Source organism: Haemaphysalis longicornis, unplaced genomic scaffold, assembly GCF_048455015.1.
Source record: "Haemaphysalis longicornis isolate Haplotype H1 unplaced genomic scaffold, Haemaphysalis longicornis Haplotype H1 scaffold_12, whole genome shotgun sequence".
NCBI lineage: Eukaryota > Metazoa > Arthropoda > Arachnida > Ixodida > Ixodidae > Haemaphysalis > Haemaphysalis longicornis.
Genome location: NW_027526225.1, coordinates 14,576,164 through 14,601,303, shown reverse-complemented (window position 1 = coordinate 14,601,303; position 25,140 = coordinate 14,576,164). Strand labels below are relative to the sequence as shown.

General features: G+C 44.8%; 1 long non-coding RNA gene across 1 annotated transcript; it reads right to left on the bottom strand.

Moving 5' to 3' along the window:
• Positions 1 to 16,147: 16,147 nt before the first annotated feature.
• LOC144161873 (uncharacterized) lies at positions 16,148 to 18,333 on the bottom strand. Its single transcript, XR_013320512.1, has 4 exons — positions 18,241 to 18,333; positions 16,741 to 16,882; positions 16,404 to 16,563; positions 16,148 to 16,317 (listed from the first exon to the last, which is right to left on the bottom strand). It is a non-coding gene; the product is annotated as an uncharacterized LOC144161873 (long non-coding RNA).
• Positions 18,334 to 25,140: the final 6,807 nt, after the last annotated feature.

The window sequence follows — 25,140 nt, the reverse complement described above, 5'->3', positions numbered from 1 at the left end:
CGTAACGAAAGTTTGGGAACCCAAGCGTGTATTTCCTTTACAAATCATAGCTCTGGGCACCTGCGTGTGCTTCGAACAAGATTCGGTCAACTAGGATACTACTAGGGAAAGGAAAGGGAGAGGAAATGAAAAAAGAAAGGCAAGCAAATACTACTTACCACATTTATTTGTTCTTCGCGCCGAGTCGTAGCCGGACCCTTAGGCAAACGTGGCAGTTTTCACACATACAAAGGATTTTTAAGATGCACTAATCACACCATTTAACTATTTTCTCTCTGAACGGTATTGTTTGCGCGAAGAACAAAGCGGTTCCGGAGCCACCTGCTGCGGCTTGGATTGAAGCGAGCTAAGGCGTTCCGCTGCCGAGCATGAGGTCGCGGGTTCGATTCCCGGTCGCGGCGGCCGTTTTCCGATGGAGGAAAAAAGCAAAAATGCCCGTGTGTATGAGATTTCAGTGCACGTTAAAGATCCCCAGGTGGTCAAAATTAATCCGGAGCCCTCCACTACGGCGCGCCTTACCGGCTGCGTGGTTTCGGTGCGTTAAAACCCTATAATCAATCAACGGAATTGAACCGACACAGGAAGCCCTCGTGGCGTTGACAACTACCACCATAAAGACGGAATTAAACAAAGTACAATATTCTTGATGATAACAATACAAAATACCGTTGAGTAAGTAAGATTTTTATCAAAAGAAAAAAATTGCTTATTTACGTGCAATTATCATTGACTCCACATTTGTTTAGACATAGTGTATTTGTGTGTGTTTTCGATATCGTGCCCGCCGAAGTGCCTCAACTGGGTCGTTGGAGTGCGTTTTATGCTGCAGCAGTGTTCTAGGAAATGTTACCTAAATACTTTGTCATCCGTGCTGTTTTAAAATGGCACTGTAGCGTTCGAAAATCGTCGCGTAGATTGAACGGCTGCTGCGCAAAAATGCATCCACCCTGCTCTCTGTGATCGGCCGCCGCTGTAAAAGTTAAGCCAACCTGTATTGTGAATGAAGCCTCGAGGGAGATAAATAGAAATTTAGTTTAGTGCTCCATAAAACTGGGCATAACACACGCTGGGAATACGCGATAAGTATATTTGCTTCTGGCCCACCTAGAGCATGTTCGTAGTCTTTCATTTTCTGACTTGATTGCGGCCAACCTTTGGCGCGGAGGTTGCATTTTGTGCCTCCTTTTTTGCGGTGTTACATACAACCGTGTCGCTTATTTTTTTCCCTTGTCGTATCTAGCGCTCCACCCTGAAGAAACGGCAGTTGGCACTAAAGTTTTGCCCAGCCAATGAAAACTGGCAAATACTACTGCTCTACACCTCAGATGATCGCCTCTTGGAGACGACACGCACGACTACATTTGTACTGCCTCCCCCTCCTCGCGATCGTACGTTCACGGTGTTTCGCTTGCGTTTCGCATGAGAGGATCGTCCGAGCGAAGTGACCTTTCGTTTTTGTTTGGCTGCAAGCCGCAATGGCGGTGGAACCAAAATTTATTTGCAAGTTGCACTATAAAGCCTCCACTGAGAACGACTTGCTACGCGTTTGTCCACCCACTGACCAAATCAAACTACAAGGGGCTTTGCTATCCAGTATTCTTGAAAAGAAGCATGCTTCAAGAACTGTTATGAAAAAAGCACTTAAGTTTACTTCAAGTACAAGTTTTCAAATTGACTAAAAAACTAAAACATAACATTAAGCCTTATAAATCTTTGCCTAGATCTTCCTGGTAGTTTCACATCAATTAGCAAAAAATTAATAACACACGCTAACGAACTGACAGCTGAAAACAGATTTTTAATAAAACCACAAATTACAGATTTTAATACAGATTACAAGTTGCAAACTACGCATCTGAAACAGTGGAAGCCATGTCCAAAAGCTGGAGAATGTTTTTATTAAATGCTTTATAACCTTTAATATACATACAACTTTCTTCGTGCTCATCACGGTTTATGCGAGGAACATCTGGGCTCAAAACGTTCCGCAATTTCGAAAAATTTTTAAAATTTTTGCACAAATATTTTCAGCATGTGCAAACCAAAAGCAAAAAAAAAAACGATTCATTTTGCAACCACCCCACTAAAGTCAAAGGAATCTGAATTTAAAATGACGGTGTCTTTTCTCCCATATATGGCAGCATCATTATACACAAAAGCAATTTTAGCCTGCTTGTGAACTATTCTGACTGCTATTCTGAATTTTTTTTGTGATATCAGTGATCCTATACTGGCGCAGTTTTATGTCTAAACCTGCTTCAGTCCCTTCAAACCGAATGGTATTTTTGAGTCTCTAGGGAATTTATACGAAGGCCAAATAATGGCTGCCACTGGTACGATTGCAGTGCTTAGCTAGATTCTTTGAGATATGATCTCATCAACAAACTGTGCGGTCATGTGCAGTAGCTGGTGGGTGCTGACAGGGTATCCCACAGAACAGCTGTCCCACAAAGGCATAAAGAGCATTGTAAAAACAGCTGGGTCAGCTTATCAGTCAGGAATGATAAGAGGCGGCATTAGGCTGAGTCCAGCTGACTATACCAGGGCTGCTAAGGCAAAGTTGAAAAAGATTCTATTTTGGGGGTTGAAGGTGCCAAAGCTACTCTCGGCCTCTGAACTGTGAAACAGTGCTAGGCTCCATGTTAATCCTGACATTTGCGTATCATAACTCGCCCTGAAATCTCAACACCCGGGCGTTTTCGATTTTTTTGCCTTCACAAAAAAGGTCTTTGGGCTCAGCTTCACAATGCTTTAGGAAGTACGGCTGGTTACCAGGCGCAAGGTGAAGCCATTACATGACTGGGTACAAATCCCCAAAGTTTGAAAACTGATTTAAGCGCGAATCGATAATACAGCACTTCACTAAATTCAAGAGAAATGGGAAAGACCCCGCAAGAACTTCTTCGAATGAATTACCTCCGAATAAATACGACGACACCGTATAAATCGCCAATTCCAGGATAGCAAATCCTGCATGCACAAGTATACTTAGTGCTGCTTTGGCCCAATAACTGTTGCTGCTTTAGTTGCTGCTTTAGACCAAAAAAGTTGCTGCTTTAGACCAATAACAATGGCCAGAAGTCAGGCTTATGCCTTGCACGATTTATCCTTGCTGCTTCACCTTAATATTACCCCACGTTCGGAGCCAGGTATTAAAACATCCGCTCGTTTGATGCCCTGAATGGGGCGTGTAGGTGTTGCGTAGTATTCCTCACTGGCCGACGAGAAGGAATGCGAAGAAAATGACTCGCGAGTGAAAAAAGACGCTACCAAAGTTCATCGGTTCGCAACTCTGGCACACCTTCACCATTGAGCCGTCGCTTCGGGCTTGTTTTTAAATAACCTGTATCGTTTGCGCACCACGTAACATCATTCGTATAGGTTGCATATCATTCCCCATCCGGGCCCTGTTGTATCGCCACATCTGCTACCCCAAACACGGAGCTGCGCAGTGGACGCCTGGTCGGCACTGACGTTTTCGCAGTCGGCGGCACCTCCCTGGCCGGCTGCACCACTCGTGATCGGCGCCCATCGCTGCGACCCTGAACCTTCTGCGGCACTGAGGGCACTGACGTTTCTGACTGGATAGGCGTCTACGAGCGTGTCCACGCTCATAACAGATGGGACGCAACCTTGGTGGTCGCCAACCTAATATTTTGCCTCATGGGCACAGCCAGACTATGGCTGATTCAAGACACACGAAGCCGACCTGACAAGCTGGCACGCTTGCAATGCGACGTTACGTGAGCTGTTCGGGAAGCCCGTTGGTCGTCAACTAGCCGCGAAGGGGAAGCTGGATTCCTGTGCCCAAGCTTCGATGTGGTCGTGCGTCGCATATAATCAGGGTGACCTTCTCTGTGTCGCCACATAGATGCCAACATGTCAGCAACCGGCAAAGTAGGCCCCGCAACAGCAAGACGAGAAGACACGCATTCCCGTGCCATTTCGACAACACATGAGACTTCCGCCAATCCCACGTAACGTTCACACTACCCATAACACGTTACGACGAGCGGTAAGGGCACGAGCAATTCATGCACAGATTATCACCTCCCCTTCACTCGCTATGCAGTTGCATTTCCATACCCCACAAACCTTTCCATACTAAAAGTGCGATCCCGCCAACGAAAAATAATTAACATCAGTCAGGACCCATATAAGATCTATAGAAACAGCTGAAGAAACATGGTTACGTAGCGCGGTAAAAACGGGACAAAAGTAGAGGCCACACAGGACTAGCACTAGTCCTGCAAGCGCTAGTCCTGTGTGGTCTCTACTTTTGTCCCGTCTTTACCGCGCTACGTAACCATGTTTCACAGTTCGAACCAACTAGCCCACATTTACGCGTTGACAGCTGAAGAAGTTGTTATCGCCCTATAGTCGCCAGCACTTGCGAGGAATATACAGTTATTCTGAGCGACTCCCAAGCTGCATGCCAAATTTCCTGATCAGAGGAATATCAGTACCAGCATTGGCTATTCTGTTGCGCAGTAAACTTCCAGAACTACGCATTACCTGGCCCCGAATCTCGCAAAGCGCCGATACACACCACCCGTTTCTCAAGAGGGAGATGACCTACAAGCTGACGACATTCTCAAACCTACGCCCCTGCGAAAATCCGCCGATATACTCGCTGCACTGCCGGTACTGGCACCAAGAATACTTCACATACCCACACCTATCCGGATTCGAAGCTACAATAATCCGACAACTACAAACAAAATTCACCCCCCCCTCGTACCAATACTCTACTCCATGCAACGCACCCGACCCTGTACCCGTGTACACCACGTACTCGACCCCAGCCTGGCGTCCCAGCCTGGCCTTCTGTATGGGGCAGTCATCAAACCGCATCCCTTACTCCTAATTCCATCGTACGTATCACCATAGTGGATGGCAAAGCTTACAAGCTCCGACCTCTCCCTCCACGTAGCCTGATGGAAGGGCCCGGGTGGCCATCACAGGCCAGGGTATCCCCTACTAGAAGAAACCCCCACCAGGCGGGTGACCAAACATCAGCACCTGAGGATCACCTAAATAAAGTGTACTCCCTCTTCCTTCTTAAACAGAATGCAGTTTTTTATTGTAGATGTGATAATAAGGAATTCAAATTACACCTGCGAAAGCACACAATAGCCTCTGTTCGCGATGACTAAAAGTGTAGCGCTGGGTTCTAGTAATGCACCCTTTCTCATACGCGTTCCGAACTCGGACGTGGTGAAGGTCATTGAGTTCAGTCTGGTAATCTTTAGTACGCTCTCGTATGACATCTCCCTTTGGAGAGATATTATGCGATTGCTAGCTGACCCCCAGGATAGAATATTCGAGCAGAGGATCTGGGAAAACTGAAGTTCTTCATGCCGGTTTCAGAAGGTTGAGGCTATATTTCTCGCCACTGCGATTAAGTTTGGAGATGCGATAGTCTTTTTGCGCCCATAGCCATCAAGTTTGATTTTTGGTTTGATTATGGTTTAATGTTTTCCTCTAGCAGACACATTTTCTGCCCGAGGTTTTACTGCAGACGTTTTCATTAAGTTGTTTTACAGAGAGAACAACGAAAAATGAAATTTCACTGCACAAAGACTGATTGAATTTTCGGTTTGAATTCACTTACATGGGCACGCACATGTAACGTATGAATCGTCGCCACGGCATTTAATACTACCAAAACGTCCATGAAAACTACACATTCCACTCATTTCAGGCATTCGAAAGGGTAGTAAACGTTTATTTCGGGATAATCTCGCACGAAAAACTGTGAATTAGAGCTCCACGTTGAAAATATTGGAAAGTCATAAACCAAGCCACTTCCTAGGCCCCATCAAAAAGGTTGTCTCAGCGTCGTTGAGAAGCTAGAAGCGCGTATCGGCGGCACAGTTTTCGCCTTGCTCGGGCAGCGGAAAGCCCTCACGACGACAGAACTCTTGAAAGTCGCCGTCTTGTTCGATGTCACCGCCCCCGCTGAGTTCCGAGGAGGGGCACGTCTTGTCCGGGATGTAGTCTTCGTTGTGTAGGTTCGTGTAGAAGTCGTGCACGCTGTAGAACAGCTTGAGGGAAATCAAGACCAGAGTGATCACCCCGGATATCCGCAGCAACAGAAGCAGGTAGCCCTTCACTGTCGGCGTGTCTGGGTGCAGGCCGTGGCTCTCCCAGAAGACAAACATCGCCATATGAACGCACACGGCCTGCGGACAGAGTGATCCCACCTACTTATGTATTCGGCGTATTAGTATAACAATGCTCGTATCTAGCTGGCGTCGGTTAGTCGTACACGATTCCTTGGAAAAAACCTGACCTCGGCTACTACTGCCTGAGCGCAGGAGTCAACCCCTTTGCTTGGAATTACACCTTGTTAGATGGCAGTTGTCGTGCATCTTCTGCTTGTCAGTTCACGTCGTTGTGTATTCGATATCGTTATCACTGCTTTTTTGCGTTGTTACGTCGTACAATGTCACTTGCTGATGCCTCACTCTCAAGACCACGCGTCATCTGAGATACACATAGGTGCGACTAAATATTCACCAATTCCTTATGTTCAGTGACGTAAAAGGTGAGGTTTTCAGTAAATTTTACTGAAACTTAAATTTCTGCTACAAGCGCCTTGTCTGTATCTGAGTGTTCCTCACGGCCAGTTGACGAGAAATTAATGCGCGGACAGGCCCACAAGCAAGCAAGGAATGAAACCCCAATGACAACACACATCTAGTTTGATGTAACAATTTGGAATCAAACAAAGCCCGTACAGATAAACTTAGTGGAGACTAAGCAGTTACTATGAGGCTGCTGAAGGCGCAGCAGGCCTTCTAAGGCCAGCTGGAATTCGGCTCCATGGACGCTTGTGAGCATTGGAACCAGCCGGCACAAAGTTTCTTGATCGATCGACGGATCGATCGATCGATGGATGGATCGATCGATCGATCGATTGATTGATTGATTGATTGATTTGATTGATTGATTGATCGATTAAATGATTAATTGATTGATTGATTGATTGATTGATTGATTGATTGATTGATTGATTGATTGATTGATTGATTGATTGAACAAATGTTCGAGAAGAGGGGATCAGAAAACCGCTCCCACCTGCAGCCCGTTCTTCAGCGTGCGTTCTTCATGTTCTCAGTGCCGCGAAAAGAACAAAAGCGGTATGCGTGTTATACCTCTTTACGTGTAGTTGCTCCTCAGGAAACTTTTTAATTGGGTCGCGGCTTGGGTGGCGGGCTAATAAATAGCCACTCACTGCGTTGCCTTCTCAGTTCTCAGACACTTCTGTAGTTCCTGTGCTCAGTAATTAGAAAATAATTAGGAATTAGGTAAGCATGTCTCACAACACGCCCCCTTCCCCCAGAAATGCACGATTAATGGGAAAAAACATGGATCAACACTGCCGGGTTTGAAAGCAACTCATTCTCGTATACGGCTGATGAGGTGCCACCCCCTGTGGAGCTTACCAGGAGGTGAATGGAAAGAAGGATAGGCTGTCCTTAAAACAGAGACTCAAGACAGTGGGCGCAATTGGCTGACTGAGCACATGGCCATTTCCTGTAAGCTACTGTAATTTCCGTAGTTGTATCATTCTCGTTTCGAACCCCATCCTTCCCGTCTAATCTCCACCCACTTCAGAATTTCCAACTGCGTCACACTTGCAACCGCACACCACGATACCAAACCGCGCTCGTACAAGGACAACAGAGGCCATGTTGTGCAATTACCACTGGTCTGAAGCGAATTATGGCTTTTAACAACAATGGCGTGGCAAGGAAACTCATTGCAAAAATGTTCACCAGCCTTACGTATACGGCTGGTCTCTTGTACTTGGAGGCAAACCAACGGGACGAAGAGTCTACGGTCTGCTTGACTTCCGCAACGGTCGACCTGTTTTCTTCAGAGGTTGGCCTGGCTTCCTCGATGACTGCAGTCTTGATTTGAGTGCGGGCAAACCAATTCATATCGAACGGCATCCCGGAAATTATCCTGTCGCTTCCTGTAGGCTTGGAAAGCGGAGATAAACCTTGTTCTTAGTTGAGTGCCACTTCTTCCTCCTGCCCGTTTGATGGCACGTTTGATGGCGATTGTGATGGTGGGCTTTTCCCTGATCTCCTTCGCATCTTCCTCTTTTTTTTTCAGTGAGACTTTCGCTTTCCTGTTTTTATAAATAATACTGACACAATGTTTGTGGCAGAGTGAGCAGCTATTGTGCTGGAAGCATAGCTGCGGCGTTGATGCCGTTCAACCGACCCATAAAAAGGCCAGCCAAAAGTCATCATCATCCTAATCATCACCAGCCTATCTACACACACTGCAGGGCAAAGGCCTCTGGAGCACCTACGGTATTCGTGGAAGAGTGACGTTATGCAGTCGCGCTTGTGCGAGGCCACATTGACCAGCTTTCGCTGCTGAGTGCCCAATTTGAATTTCTACCTTCACCGCACACGCATTGCGCCTTCGGCCATATGCGAGTTTTGCAAGGGGAGGAGACAAATGAACATTTCCTGCTGTCTTGCCAGCGGTTGCCCTCTTTCAGAAATAGATTCCTCGAGGTTTCCCTCCGGCACCTGGGTCTTTCCTTGTCTCTTGCAAATTTACTGTCATTTGGGGCATCGGGTTTAGGTTTCTGCCGCGGGAATGTTCGTCACGCCCTTCACGCTTTTATTTCACAATCAGGTCGCCTACCCTGTTAAAATACATCTCTGTACTTTCTTTTTGTGGTACGTGTAGTGTCGGTTTTTGCTTCAGTATGTTATAGTTCTTTTCTTTCTCAAAATTGTTAACATCACTTCCCTCACATTCTCCACAGCTCTATTTTACCCTTAGTTTGAATTTTTTGCTAGTTTACCAAATCTGACTTGGCCAATCCCCCAGAGTGGATACGCGCCATTGATGTTTGCTACCAACAACCAAAAAACCATTAATCTTCAATTGACCCGGTCCTGTGCTTACTGCGACCGATTTGTCCCCGCAAACGTATTGATCTCATCTGTGCATCTAACTTCCTGCCGCCCCCTGGTACGCTTGCCTTCTCTAGGGATCCACTCGGTTACCATTAATGACCAACGATTATCTTGCCTTCGCATTACATGCCCTGCCTACGGCCATTTCTTCTTCTTAATTTCTACTAATATGTCCTTAACACGCGTTTTAGGGGCGAAGCTCCTCTTGCTCTTGCCCTGTCCCGTCCCTCGTTGCTGCTGTATACGGCACAGCATATTAATGATGATTATGGCAGGATCCCCTTATGAATTGGCCAACCTTAACACGCCAACCTTAATGTCCTTAACACGCATTTGTTCCCTGACCCAATCCGCCCTCTTTTTGTCCTGTAATGTTGCACCTATCATCTTTCGTTCCATTGCTCGCTGAGTAGTGCTCAATTTAAGTTGAACAATTTTAGCAAGCCTCCAAGTTTCTTCCCCGTAAGTGAGTACCAGTAAGATGCAGCTGTCATACACTTTCTACTTTAATGACAATACTAGGCGGCCATTTATCATCTCAGAATGCCTGCCGAATGCACCCCACCCCATTCTTATCCTTCTCATTGTCTCTGCCTCATGGATGGGATCCGGGGTCACAGCTTGGCCTCAGTAGATATGTTCGCTTACCACATTCACGGCCTCGCCACCTATCTCAAACCGGTGGGCCCAACCAGGTTATGGAGCGTTACGTTATTTTCGTCATATTAATTTTCAGGCCCACGGCATCGATGTGCTTTTAGTCAGTCGCGGCATTGCAGTTGCCCGAGGTGTGCTGCATTAGTCGACAGCAAAGCAGAATTATTGCTTACAAGTTTCAGTAATGAGCACCAACACGTCGCCACAGACACTGCAGGCGCCTATTTCGAGGATATTCCTGGCGACAAAGACTGCTTCGCCTCACAAGGCGCCGCCTGGCGAGAGTAGTCCCGTTGCTGTGATTGGTATAAACTCCAGCTTGCCGTTCACGCAGCGCCAAGCACTCCTCGAACTGCTCATGAAGTTTATGGATTGCTTCTCTTCGACATCTCCTGTCCGACAGACGCCACTGATGAAACACCGCATCATCCCTGATGACACCGTAAGACCTCTTCGCCAAAACCCTCATCGTGTGTCTGCTAAGGAACGTCAAGCAATTCGTAGCCAAGAGGCGCAAAGGTGGTGAGACGATGTCATTCAGCCATCTCGAAGTCCGTGGATGTCACCCATCGTTTTGGTTAAAAAGAATGGACTTTACGGTTTGGCGAACATTACAGGAAGCTAAACCAAGTGATCAAAAAAGACGTCTATTCGTTGCCCCGAATCGACGACTCTCTAGACCGGCTTCGCCATGCCCGTTACTTTTTCTCCATGGATTTAAAGAGCGGGTATGGGCAGATCGAGGTAGATAAGCGCGACCGCGTAAAGACCGCCTTCATAAAACCGGATGGCCTTTTCGAGTTTAGGCTCTTGCCCTTTGGTGTGTGTTCGGCGCTGGCAACATTCCAGAGAATGATGGACACTGTCTTGCCCGGCCTCAAGTGGCAGAGATGCCTCGTGTACCTGGATGATGTTATCGTTTTCTCGTCTACATTTGGAGAACACTTGAAACGGCTATCTTCAGTTCTTCCTGCCGTACGAGCCGCCGGTCTTACTTTGAAAGCAGAAAAGTGCCATTTTGGTTATGAAAAGCTCCGTTTCCTCGGCCACGTTGTCAGCCACGCCGACTTCACACCCGACCTTGAAAAGGTAGCCGCTATCTCCAATTGCTCGACACCCAAGGACAAAAAAGGCCCTGCGGCGATTTCTAGGCATGTGCTCTTATTACCGGCGCTTCGTAGAAAACTTATCACACATCGCAGCTCCACTAACCTGCCTTACCCGTAACGACGTCGCCTTCGTATGGACCAATGAGCAGCACGGTTCTTTCGAGGACCTGCGCCGGCGTTTGCAAGAGCCACTTGTACTCGCCCATTTTGATGAAGACGCTGCGACCACCATTCATACTGATGCGAGCAACGTAGGTCTAGACGCCCTTCTTACCCAATGGCAAGACGGTGCTGAAAGAGGTTTTGCTTATGCAAGCAGGACATTCTCCCGCGCGGAGACCAACTATTCGGCCACTGAGAAGGAATGTCTGGCTGTTGTATGGGCGGCCTTAAAATTCCGCCCGTATCTTTACGGCCGTCCCTTCAAGGTAGTGAGCGACCACCACGCACTGTGTTGGTTGGCCAATTTAAAAACCCCACTGGTCGCCTAGCCCGCTGGAGCCTGCGACTTCAAGAGATTGAACTGACTGTAGTCTATAAGTCAGGAAAACATTATTCTGATGCAGACTGCCTGTAACGATCCCCGGTCGAGCACCCCGGCCCAGAAAATGAAGACAAAACTGATTTTCTGGGAGCGATCAACGGCCCAACGTTGTGTAAACAGCAGTGAGAAGACGCCGAGCTGCAACCACTTGGGGACGTTTTGGAGGGCCGCTCTACACGGAAGCCCAAGCTCTTCGCGCGCGGCCTAAAGTTCTTTTGTTTACGGAACAACATCCTTTAAAAACGAAACTTTGCTCCGAATGGCAAAGCTTACCCTTTAGTTGTCCCTACGTGCCTTCGCCATGAAATACCACGGGCGTGTCATGACGAGCCGACTTCGGGTCACCTTGGGTATGCACGTACCACTTCCCGAATCAAGCAGAACTACTACTGACCCTAGCTTCCTGCGACAGTCAAACACTACGTTTGCACCTGCCGCGAATGTCAGTGATGGAAAACATTGCCTGGATTCCCAGCCGGTTTACTTCAACCTGTAGAGGCACCGAAAACACCTTTTCAACAAATCGGCAAGGAATTTTTGGGCCCCTTCCCAACCTCCTATTCGGGAAATAAGTGGATCATCGTCGCGACCGATTACCTTACCAGATACGCCGAAACAAAAGCTCTTCACCGTTGCACTGCACTCGACGTGGCTCAGTTTTACATGGGCAATTATGATCTGCGCCATGGAGAGCAGACATTTTGATCACGGACGGGGGGAATCACATTCAATCTCGCCATCATAAACCTCACCGGTACTTCACACCGAAAATCAACGGCCTACCACCCACCGACAAATGGCCTGACCGAACGCTAAAGCAAAACTATTGCAGGCATGCTAAGCATGTACGTCGACTTGAAACACAAACATTTGGACGCAATTCTGCCATACGTGACGTTTGTCTACAACACGGCCGGGCAAGAAACTACGCGCTTGACGTCATTCGCTCTCCAGTACGGCCGCGAGGCAACAACGATGCTGGATGCCATGCTCCCTCACGAGAACGGGAATGCCGATGAGACTGCGCAAGCGATGGCTCAGCGCGCGGAAGAGGCGCGGCAGCTCGCTAGGTACCGCATCAGAGGACAGCCGATGCGCGATTCCTCTCTTTACGATGCTTGTCACAGGCACGCTTCCTTTGAGCCTGGCGACTATGTATGGGTGTGTACCCCCATCTGACGTCGACGGATCACTGAAAAACTTATGAAACGCTATTTTGGACCTTGAAGACTTCTGAAACAGTTGAGTGACGTCACGTGCGCCGTTATCCCGGAAGACGGTGAAGCATCGGGACGATGCCTTTCCTAGAGGGAAGGTAAACTATCACGTGTTATATAATAAAGGACACACGCAACGGGGATCGACGACGAGCCAGAAGAAAGAAAATCTTCGGTTCGCGCGCGCTGGCGCATCGAAGAGAAGACATGCTCAGACAACTACAGAAGAAGGCCGAGGAAACAAAATAGGACCGATTGGAACGCTTTTCGCGAAACGCTAGGGCCCTCGGTAACATCGAAGAAATAGGTGCCTGGTCCGGCGACATCAAGGAAGCCTATAATAAAGCAACCAAAGAGTACGGACAGGAGGACGAATACATGTGCGTTGGCAGCTACCTGATCAGTCTGTGGGACAAGAAACAGAAGCTGTTCAAAGGAAGGAAGAAGAAAAGACACAATAAGAAGCTCAAGCGTCGCATCAGAAACTTAGACAAACGGGCCAGAGGTTATGCCAGCAAGCTCGCAAACCAAAACTGGAACGATTTTCGCGAATCGCTTAAAGGCACCCTGAACACCTCCAAAACATGGGCTATTATCAAGGGCATGGTGAACCCCGAAACAAGATGGAGAGAGACGAGTCATCAACTCAACAAAGTGTCTCACAACTTCAAAGGTACACTCTTAATCTGGATCCACATAAGATCCACTTAGTAACTGGAACTTTTTTGCAAAAAAGTTCCACTTATATATTTGGAACCGTGTTCCACATACCCTGAAAATGTAAGTGGAACAGTGCACCACATATTTTTGCAGCTAAATTATCTGGATCGGCGTTCCAAATAAAAGTATACGGATCACTGTTCCAAATAAACGGGTAGTGTAAGTTACTGGAACACTGATCCACGTAAAATGATTATGGATTTATCCGGTGCGCCGTTCCAGGTACCTTCAGACCAGCTGTTTATATAAAACGGTGTTCCGATAGACGTTGAGAAGCTGTCTATGGGACTCCACTTTTCCAATATATCTGCTTTCCTGTTGGTATAAACTGAGGTCATTTGCCAGGCTGGCGGATGCATTGGTATCAGAAGGAAACCGCAAGCACCATTCTAACGCAGCCTTGACATATGGCCCACAGTGATACCAACAATTGCCTATCGGAGCACAGTTCTATATAAAAGCTGGTCTGAAATACCTGGAGCGGCACACAGAGACTTTGGCTTCACCCGCCGCATCCTGTTCTGGGTTTTGGCTGCATGTAAAAGAAACAAGACTCGCATTAAATAGATACCAAACCAACTATTAGCACTGATACAATGCTTTTCAAAACACCAAGCAAATTTTATTCGCTCGTATTATTGCGTACATTTGAGATACGGAGACATATCTGTTTCCACTTGGGCAGAAAATGACCAGCGTACAGGATCAAATACCAAAACGATATTAAGTGGCCAAAACGATCTAAGTGGCATTTTCCTATTTTCGCTAATATTTACCATTCTTTTTTGCTAAAAAAACACGGGTAATAAAGATGGCTTTAAGCGCAACCGCGCCACAAACGGACTTGTACATCTACCCTCGCACTAACTCAAAAAGCATTACACAACAGTGAGCATAAAATATGCTGTTTTATGACATGAAATCAGGCACCGCAAATGCGGAAGCACCCACAGCGCTTGCCATACCATGTTTACGCATCCCGGTTCCAAAATATGCAGTTTGCTAATAAATTGTAGGGAAAAGCCAAAAATACAAGCCATACACGGTTGGATTATCACAAGACCTGCAAGAGTGTAGGAAAAGAACACCGGAGCCAATACTAACATAACATTTGCACAGAAAAACTTATCGGAAGCATCTGGCACTATTGCACAACGAAAACACACCATATATCAATATCAAGCTAACTGTCGCCAAAACCAACTATATACGCGCCCTGAAAAAGCCTTTCACTGAACCCGCGTTGCTTCCCCGACAATTTGTAGCTACTTAAAATAACTTATCCAAAAAAAAGCTCATAGCACCCAGTGTGAATCTTACAAAATTTTACAAACCAGATAGCTCGGAGCATGTTACGCATTTTAAAATTTAACAAACAGCCTAACTCTAAAGACGTTATTAATTCCCTCAAGAACAATTCAGACATCCCAAATAACCAAGTCAGGTAGCGTTGAAACATGCACGTAACCAATTTTACCAAGCGAACTTGGAAGCATTTTTCCAGCCGGAACATTTATCTAAGGTAAAATTCACAGTTGTGTGCTATACAAACCCTACTATCATGACGACAGTATGCTTGTGACCAAAGCACTGCCTCTAACAAGCAAGAAATGCAACTTAGTCCAAAGTAAACAACTTTTTCAAACCAAATATGTATATTTCGCATTCTTCTAGGGCTTAGGTGTCAGCTAAGATACAGTACTAAAATTGATTAATAAAGCCCCAAACCGTCTGTGTAAATAATTACTCTCACGTTTGCATCCATCAACAGCAGCACTGCCATGGAAAAAAATTTCGAGCTGCACTTGAATAATAAAAACGTTACAGTGCAGTGCCATTAACTACATTAACAGAGTAACAGAGTAGCTGCAAAGGCAGCCTGCGCTTCGTGCCAATGAAAAATTGCAAAGGAAAGCACGACTTCACTTTTGCAATTGACATGCCGCTTGCATCTACCAATCATTTGAACCACGACATATCTTTCCAAATAGGCTTCAACGTCTAACAATAATTTAAAACCCCAAGTAGAGTCGCGGGTTCGATTCCCGGCCGCGGCGGCCGCTTTTCTGATGGAGGCGAAAAGCAAAAACGCCCGTGTGTTCGAGATTTCGGCGCACGTTAAAGATCCCCAGGTGGTCAAAATTAATCCGGAGCCCTCCACTACGGCGCGCCTCATCGCCTGCGTTGCGTCGGCGCGTTAAACACCACAATCAATCAAAACCCCAAGTAGAGTGACCACATCAAGTCTTTCAACAGAGCTTTAAACTTAAATGACACCAGGCCACTGTTAAATGGCCAAGAACTCTCTGCAAAAGTCCCAAGAACTCTCCAAAGTCGCATAAGTTTCAGGAGATTAAGATGAAATATACGGCGAGGAGGATGACCACATCTTGATGTGACAACGCAGGCGGAAAATCTATGACGTGTTTCTTGCAGACAATATTTACGCTGCCATTTTCTTCTCTCAAAATAACTGGACCTCGAGAATAACTGGACCACGTCATGTACCTTTAAGGAAGGAAGAAGAAAATTTTGTTAGACGATGGCTTTAAAGAAGTGAGTTGCTTAGGATACCCCTTTTATAGCACAGTAATCGATTGAAATATCAGTGATTTCTTGGTTTCTTTTCTGGGAATGCTGCTAACGATGTACAAAAAATATTAGCACAGACTGTCAATGGCCGTTCTCTAATTCTGGAAAGCAACCGCACTGGGCGTGGCCGTGGTGCCGCATTATCACAGCAGCAACTCTCAATGTGAAAGCAAAATGTTAGCAAAACTTGAATGCAAAATATAAGTTTTTTTTGTCCACATGTTGCAGCATCCGAAACAGGCTGAATGTGAAGGTATTTCCCAATATTGGAGTTCACGATTTATTTTTAACAGTAAGATTTTGCTACAAAGAAAACTACCACAAATTCAGTCCCGCAAAAATAAAATGCCAGCTTCAATAAACACTACCATAAATTCAGTCCCACAAAAATAAAATGCCAACTTACCCAACTAAAATTGAGATGCAGGCGTTCCTGGCAGGGCCTCCTCGGAGTGCATTTCCAGGAAAGTTTTGCCAACGTGTTCCCAAAAGCTTACTGTCGTTTTCACCTACAGGTCAAGTTGTCACTGAAACGGTGTTCCGAAGCCATTAGTATATTGCAACTACCTAAAAAGGGACCATCAAAGTTCCAGAACTGGGAGTGCGTACTTACTTGTAGAATGCAATGATTTCATCCCGTACAACGGCTTTCATGTGTTTCCTTTTTGTGAACACACGCCTTCATGAACGGTGAACACGCGCCTTCAATAACCAGGAAAATGGCAGTATGCATTCCTTGTTCCATTGTTTTAAGTCCCGGTCCGCCCTATTTCCTAGAAAATAAAAACAGTATAAAAATATTGAAGCATAAATTTACGCTTCCCTCTAAGAAGGGAGTACTACAAGATCTCGTACAATGCCTGATTAGCTGTGCTAAAATTTATTTTGCAGCACGAGCCCTGGTAACGTTTTCAGGCGAAACAAAAATATTTGAACATTTTTATGCTCACCTGTCATTGCTCCATGCGGTGTGGTGAACGTCTGTATAATACGCAACACTCAAGGGGCACTCTTTCGTGGCTTTATGACTTCCACAATGCATTCATAATCTGCCACACTTGTCACGACGACGCCTCGGCGTGCCGAAGATGTCTTCAGCCACAGTGAATGACACAACCATGATTTCAGAGGTATATGTAAGGAATGGAAATAATTCGTTTTAATTTCTGTTCTTCAGACAAAGGAAAGCAATTGTCGCAAACTACCGGTGTAGAGACAAATGTCTTCACAGTCAGCCATCTGGACAGGTTATACAGATCGAATACAGAATGTAGCAATCTGCTTTCGCAGTATATTTTCTAAGTTCAAGGAAGCACAGAAATGGGTTAATGTTGGGTGCACATAGTGATGCAAGAACTTATCACCTGAGCGTTGTCGGAAATTATTTCGACTCTCGGGTTACCACCGACATTGACGGCATAAAAATGCAAGAGTGGCTTATTTCTAACGCGTAGTGATGCAAGAACTTATCACCTGAGCGTTGTCGGAAATTATTTCGGCTCTCCGGTTACCACCGACATTGACGACATAAAAATGCAAGAGTGGCTTATTTCTAACGCGGTTCGTGAAGTAGCAACCACTAATTATGGATATTGGATAATTATCCTGAAGTCTCAAGTTGCCACTGACATTAACAGCATAGAAACGGCAGCACACTTTCTATATACCCGCTGCGTGTTTCCACATTTCTTGCCCTCTACAAAAGAAACGTTTGTTACTGCGGTACTGCTAAGGCAACAACTGTCCCTTCCATTTCTCTACACTTCAGGCAATGTTATTTAAAATAGATCATCTCAATTGGTCAAAGGAATTGGAAGAAACATGGAACATAAACATGAAACATGGAATCATGGAACAGATAAACGTAAGATGACGCCTTGAAAACACATCAACACAACTCAAATAGCGTCTACCTTGCGCGCAACGGGCAAGGTCGAAGACTCCCGGTCTGGTAAGCACACTAAATGTATTCTACTCAGCAGACTAACACAACGCCGCAATTACCACGAAAGTTTTAAAAATACCAATAAATATAAGGACGGACGCTCCGACAAACTTGCTTGGAAGTTGTACACGTGTGCACGCGCGATTATAGCGAGCGACTAACCCGAGAAGATTCGCTACCGCAGAGAGCAACCTTCAATATACAACTAAGCAAAGCCACATAGTAAGGGAAAATCCAATCATGAAACGCGCAAACCAGCAACTTCCTTATAGCATTGGCTAACGCACGCAGTCAGAAATGTCCAGCCGACTCTGACCCACGAACACGGAAGTTTTGGTAAATTACGGCTGCAAACGTTTCTACAACACAAAATGTTACACGCCGCGACCACAAGCATGGACGACACACGAATAACGGGCAGAGAAGCGGTATGTTTATCGGACGCAGTTAACAAGGATGTCACTGAATAACAACCGTTACCAGCACATAAATAAGCAGCACTGACCTTTTTTGCGCCTCCTGGCAAAACTCCACTTCGTCGAACGGGAAATACAGCCCGGGGATATAAAAAAATTCCCAGTTGCACGCCGCAATCAACCCATTAAAACTGCTAACGGGACGGCGGTAACGGTTCTCGCCAGCGTGACCGAGAATTTCTTTAGTAAATATCAGGCGCATCGCACGAGCAATTCAGAAACCCGCTTGGGAATGCCACTGGTGGCGCTGCATGCGGAAGACCATAAAATTAGCGGAGGGAATCCTGGAAGATACGAGCGCTGCTGTCGTTTAAAGTGTTGACGCAGTCCCGATTTTCATACGTCGTCGTCGTACCCGTTGCAGCCCCACTGTACCGTGAATCAACGCAAAAACAGCTCTGCCGTGCTGCTGCTGACGCATGCGCATGGAATGCGCTACTGGAGTGGCGGTCTTTTCCTCATGGCTTCGGCAAACTTTCGTTCTCGCGGAGGCTTTGGCGATGCGCCCCCATAAGAGCTCATACAAACTCGGCTCACGTGATGGCTTTAATTTGATTCGGAAAGCGGGAATATGCGTCTAAGCGGACGTTTACGCCCGCTGAGGCCGAAACAAAGCTCAGATATTAGCCGCGTTAGCGCGTAAATACTGGCTAAAGTTGTTTCTCGCGGAGGGCCGTGAGTGCGTGCGATATCCGAGCTTAACTTTGGATGACATTTTCTGCGTCACTGTTTACAATGAACGCAAAAGGGCGTGGCTTCATTTACTGCTTTTCTTGACAACAAGCCTTTCCGTAGTCAATAAAATATACTGCGACGCTCTTAGATACCCACGTTGTATAAAGCTACTTACAGCTAATTAGCGAGTAATAATACATCGGCCCGTTTCCCAGCCCTTTTCCCTCCTGAACACCAATACTACAGGAAAACAGCAACTGGGGAAGCAGCTGGAGAAGGCGGATCATTCAATGAACTTCAATTACTATGACAAGACACAACAACAGCAAGTTAACTCTGCGCATTTTTGCCGTTACTGCAAAGCATAATTAGGAATTACAATGTCATTTCAGCATTAATACATACAAAATAATGCAGGTATCACGTGGTATATTTAGTTGTCCAAGTTCAGTTCCGTTCACCCAATCAACCGCTCCCTGCAAAGGGGCTTTTGTTTTTGCTTGTGGAAATTAAAAGGGACTCACCTGTTAGCATTCCTATCGGACTTACTACGTCATGACCAACGGACTTAAAAACCATCGTGCACCAATATGAATAGTTTTACAAATACATACCGATATTCACAACGGCCTAGTTTGCTTATTTTAGATATATGTCGCTTCTCTACTGAAACAAAGAAATAAAACTCTCGCATGGTAGACCGCTAGCGCCTTCCAGTGAAGACTGGATAAACCAAAATGCGTTTCTTGTTTTTTTTTTATCTCTGCAAAGAAATGATATACAGCAGACTCCCGTTAAGACGAACCCGATGGGAACGTAAAAATGTATTCGTATTATCCGAAATTCGTCTTAAGCGAAGGTGTTATGCATTGTGGACGTTACAAGAGAAAAATGTTGGGGTTCTTAATCAGTGTTCGTTTTTACTAAGTACGTCTTAACGAGGGTCTTCTGTATTTCTAGAAGAAGCAAACCGGGTCGTTAGTGTCATTTCTGTGAATTTGTAAAACTTCTTGTATCGGTATATGGTGCTTTTGAATTAGTAAGTCTCATGAATTTTGCGTCATGAATTAGTGAGTCCCATATGAATTGGATCAGGTGAGTCACCCTTAATAGCATGCACGAGACGAAAAATGCTAACGAACATCCAAGCATATAAAACTGCATGCGTGACATGCTGCGTGCAGTGTGAAATGCGGCACAGTTGGTTAACACTATGTATATACCGCATCAGGGCATAAATAACGTGGACTAAGTACCTATTTTACAGCAGATTGTAGCCATTTATACGTTCCTGTAAAGCACTTAAAATTGTGCACGTACTACAACACAGCGAGTTGATGACTGATCATTGAGCAAAAAACAATGTTTCTGCGACGCTTTGTGAACCAAATGCAGAACATGCAATAGTCTCAACAACTATATATATTTCTTTATGAGGTATCCACAAAACCCCAATGAATTCTTCAGCACTACTGCGGCTCTGTCCCAAACGCAGAAGGAGAACCTGAGGACATCTGGTCCTTCTCAACTTCAAGTCATTGGTGATTTCAGACGTACTGCGCGTCTGCAATTAGCAAAAGACGATATTCACTAAAGCGGTTTGAGCGCCGCAGATAACCTGAGAGGGGTTCGTGGAATTTCTATTTTCGCTACGATACCCTTTTCTCGCACCTTTCATGCTTTGTACGGTGTTGTTATAGCAGTGGACACATTTTTTTCTGTCAAATAACCTCACTAAAAATACGTCTTAGCCGTCTTATATAAGTAAACTGCTCTAAGACAGTTCCATAGATATCGACGAAGTTTATTAAATTTTATCTAGTGCGTGCGTGTGTGCGTGTGTGACTGCATGCATTTGTGTGTGTATGTGTGGGTGCGCGGGTGTGCGTTCGTGTCTGTATCTATGTCTGTGGGCATGTGCGTGCAAGTGCTTGTGCGTGCGCTTGTGCGCCAAAGCGCGTCAAATATATATGTGGTTCATTGTTCCAGTTAATGCACGATTCAGTGCATACTTCACTGCAGCGCACAAGTTATGTGGAACAAGACACGAGCAAAAAATCTACAAAAGCACTGCCCAAAATTTTTACTGGGACATAAGTGGAACAGTAACTGGAACGGCCGACAGCGCATCCCCTCATTTATTCGGTTCCACATAATAACCACAAACCTAAAGAAAACAAATGCACAGTTCCAGATAAAATCCACTTATATCTCTCGTTCCAGTTATTCTGCGTTTAGATCCAGATAAAAATATGTGGATGGCCCCGTTTAACTGGAACTTACATGGAACCAGATTAAGAGTGTTAACACTCTTAATCTGGTTCCACGTAAGATCCACTTAGTAACTGGAACTTTTTTGCAAAAAAGTTGCAGTTATATAATTGGAACCGTGTTCCACATATCCTGAAAATTAAGTGGAACAGTGCAGCACATATTTTTGCAACTAAATTATGTGGATCAGTGTTCCAAATAAAAGTATGCGGATCACTGTTCCAAATAAAAGGGTAGTTTAAGTTACTGGAACATTGATCCATGTAAAATGATTATGGAATTTATCCGGTGCGCCGTTCCAGGTACCTTCAGACCAGCTGTTTATATAAAACGGTGTTCCTATAGACATTGGGAAGCTGTCTATGGGACTCCACTTTTCCAATATTTCTGCTTTCCTGTCGGTATACACCGAGGTCATATGCCAGGCTGGCGGATGCATTGGTATCAGCAGGAAACCGCAATCACCATTTTAACACAGCCTTGATATATGACCCGCAGTGATACCAACAATTGGAAAGCAGAAACCACTGCAGCAGTGTGGTCCCTGACAGTTCCCAACAGTTGCCTATCGGAGCACAGTTCTATATAAAAGTTGGTCCGAGGCACCTAGAGCGGCACACAGACTTTGGCTTCACCCGCAGAATCCTGTTCTGGGCTTCAGCTGCATGTAAAAGAAACAATATACTTGCATTAAAATACGCACGAAACAAACTATTATGACTTATACACTGCTTTTCAACATACTATACAACTTTATTGGGTGTTAGTATTCATACATTTCAGATTTGAATAGCTGTATATTTTAAATTGCACAAAAAACGACCAACGTACAAGGAATAAATACCATAACGATAACACTATAGGCTCCAAGTGGCATTTTCACATATTCACTTGTACTCAAAAACATGGTTAATAAAGGCGGTATTAGGGTCAACTGCTCCACAAATAAATAGACGTGTGCGTCTACCGCGGCACTGACACAGACATTATACAACAGTGAGCATCAAATATGCTGTCTTATCAGATAAACCAAGGTAATTCAAAGGCGGAATTACTCATTGCGCTTGCCATACTATGTTTACGCATAACTGTTTGGGAAAATGCAGTTTGCAATTAAATTGTAGGGATAGGCCTAAAAACAAGCCATACACGGTTGTATTATCACAAACCTACAACAGTGCAGTGCAAGAGTTTAGGAAAACAACGCTCGTGCCAATATTAACGATAAAACATTTTGACACGAGAGGTCACATGCGGCAGTATGCCACAATTAAAACATGATTATTAAAGATAGTAGCTTCCTGACACCAGACGTAAGTGTAAAATCAAGCTATTTGTAGGCAAAATTGACTTTATGAGCGTCCTGAAAGGCCTTTGACTTAAGGCACGTTACTTGACCAAACAATTTGTACTTGTTTAAAAAAATTCATCCCAGGAAATCTCACAAAAGCCAGCGTGACTCTTATATAATTTTGCAAACCAGGTAGCTGGAAGCATGTTACACATTAAAATTTAACAAGCAGACTAATTATATACGTCATCAATTCAAGCGGGAACAAGTCAGACATCCTTAAGAAGCAAACAAGCCAGCGTTGAATCATACAGGGGACCAGTTTTACAAACCAGACTTGAAAGCATTTTTTCCAGCCTCAATGTTTTACCTTAGGTAAAATTCGTGCTATAAAAACCCTCCCGTCTTGCTGTCAGTGTAATTGTGACCAAAGCCCTGCTTCTGCCAAGCAAGAAATGCAACTTTGTTCAAAGGAGAAGACTTGTTCAAGCCAAATACGAACATTTTAAATTCTTCTACGGCATGGGTGTCGGCTCACTTACAGTACTAAAATTTATCAAAGAAGGCGGAAGCCATCTGCGTAAATAAGCACTGTCACTTTTGCATCAGCAGCAGCACTGCCACGAAAAAAAAATCTCATGAGCTACACTTGAATAATAAAACGTTACAATGCGGTGCCATGAACTACATTAACACCCACTATAGATTCAAAGACAGCCTGCGCATTGTGCCAATGATGAAAAATAAGGCACGACTTCAGTGTTCAGTTGACATGAAACTTGCATGTGCCAGTAACTTAAACCTCATCTGATTTCACCCCCTCAATGCCTTTCATCTGACCTCCTTCATGCCTTTCAAGAGATACTTTAACCTCTACCAATAATTTAAAATCCCAAGTAGAGCTGAACACTTCAAGTATTTCAACAGAGACTCCAACTTAAATGACACCAGGCCGCTGTCAAATTTCTCATGCTTTCCAAGAACTCCCTGCAAAAGTCCCAAGAACTCTTCAAAGGCACACAACCATAAGAACATGATGACACGATGAAAAAGATGACATATGAGGCGAAGAGGATGACCACATCCTGAAGTGACAATGCAGGCGGCGAATCCGTGATGTGTTTCTTGCGGGCAATATTGATGGGGCCAGTCCCTTCTCTCAGAATAACCGGGCCTCGAGAGGACTTACTGCTCACCTCATGTACCTTCAAGGAAACAAGAATATTTTGTTACATGGTTGCTTTAAATGAGTGAGTTGTTTAGGCTCTTTTATAACACAGCAATTGATTTAAAATCAGTGATTTCTTGGGTTTTTTCTGGGAGTGCTGCTAAAGGTGAAAGTGCGCTAAACAATATCACCACAGACAATCAATGAAATTGTCCCGATTCTGGAAAGTATCCCACCTTGCTGCCTCCGTATCCTGAATATAAGGTTTTTTATTCCTTGAGAGGTTTCCTTTTTTAATCAAATAATACTTACTATAATCACCTTTCGGCATTATGTTTTACAGACTTTCTCTCTGCAAAAAATGTTCTCTGTACTGTATAATGTGCTCCGTAGAATGCTGTAGTGAGGCTGGATTAATATAACTTACAGCTAAACGATGTTTCTACCACAAAGAAATAAATGGCTAGTTATAGGAAATCATAAATATCGCACTGTGGGAGACATTTTTTAGGAATTAATTCCACCTAAAATATTCGCCTCTCGATATGTATTACCTCCATGGTTCGTAGTGGTATGAGGCAGAAGTTGAGCTGACTAATACTGAACTGGGCTGTTGCACAATTTTCTTATAAATGACAACTATAGCACATTTGCTTGCAGACGACACTTTCTGTGCTCTAAACAATTCCCTTAAAAAATTTACCCCTTATTTAACCACCTGTCAAAATTCAATGCAACCATTACTCATGCTACGGCTGTATTTGGGAGTATTATTGGTGCTACGGGTGTATTAAAAGCGGGAAATTTAAATCGTCAGTTGCCACCGTATTGTTGTAGCAGCAACCACGTTGGGCGTGTCCGTGGTGCTGGCAAATCACAGCAACAACTCTCAAGGTGTAAAAGCTAAATATTTACAAAACTGAAATACAAAATAGTGGTTTATTTTTGGCCACTGTTGGGGCATCCGTAATAGGCGGAATGTGAACACAATGGCCAATATTGGCGTTCACGATAACTTCTTAACAGTGATATTTTATTAGGACGAACAGACCCAGAAATCGAGTCTCGCAAAAACAAAATGCCAGCTTACCCAACCAAAATTAAGACCCGGGTGTTTCTGCCTGGGCCGTCTCAAAGTGCACTTCCAGATAAGTTTCGCTAACGTGTTTCGAAAAGCTCCTACTGTCACCTTGAGCCACAGCCCAAGCTGTCACTGAAAAGAAGTTTCAAACCATTAGTTACAAAGAAACTACCTTAAAACGCGCCATGAAAGACCAAAAAAATGGCAGTGCGTACTTACTTGTAGAATGCAATGATTTCATCCCGTGCAAGAGCTTTAATGTGTTGCCTTCTGATGATACACTTCCAAGAAGGGGTCCAAATACAATTAAAATGGCCATATGCATTCCTTGTACAGCTGTTTTAGGTCTGTCTTCGCCCTATTGCCTAGAAAATAAACAGTACAAAAATATCAGAGAATAAATTTATGCCTTGTTTCACCCAGGGAGCACGAGAAAATATTGA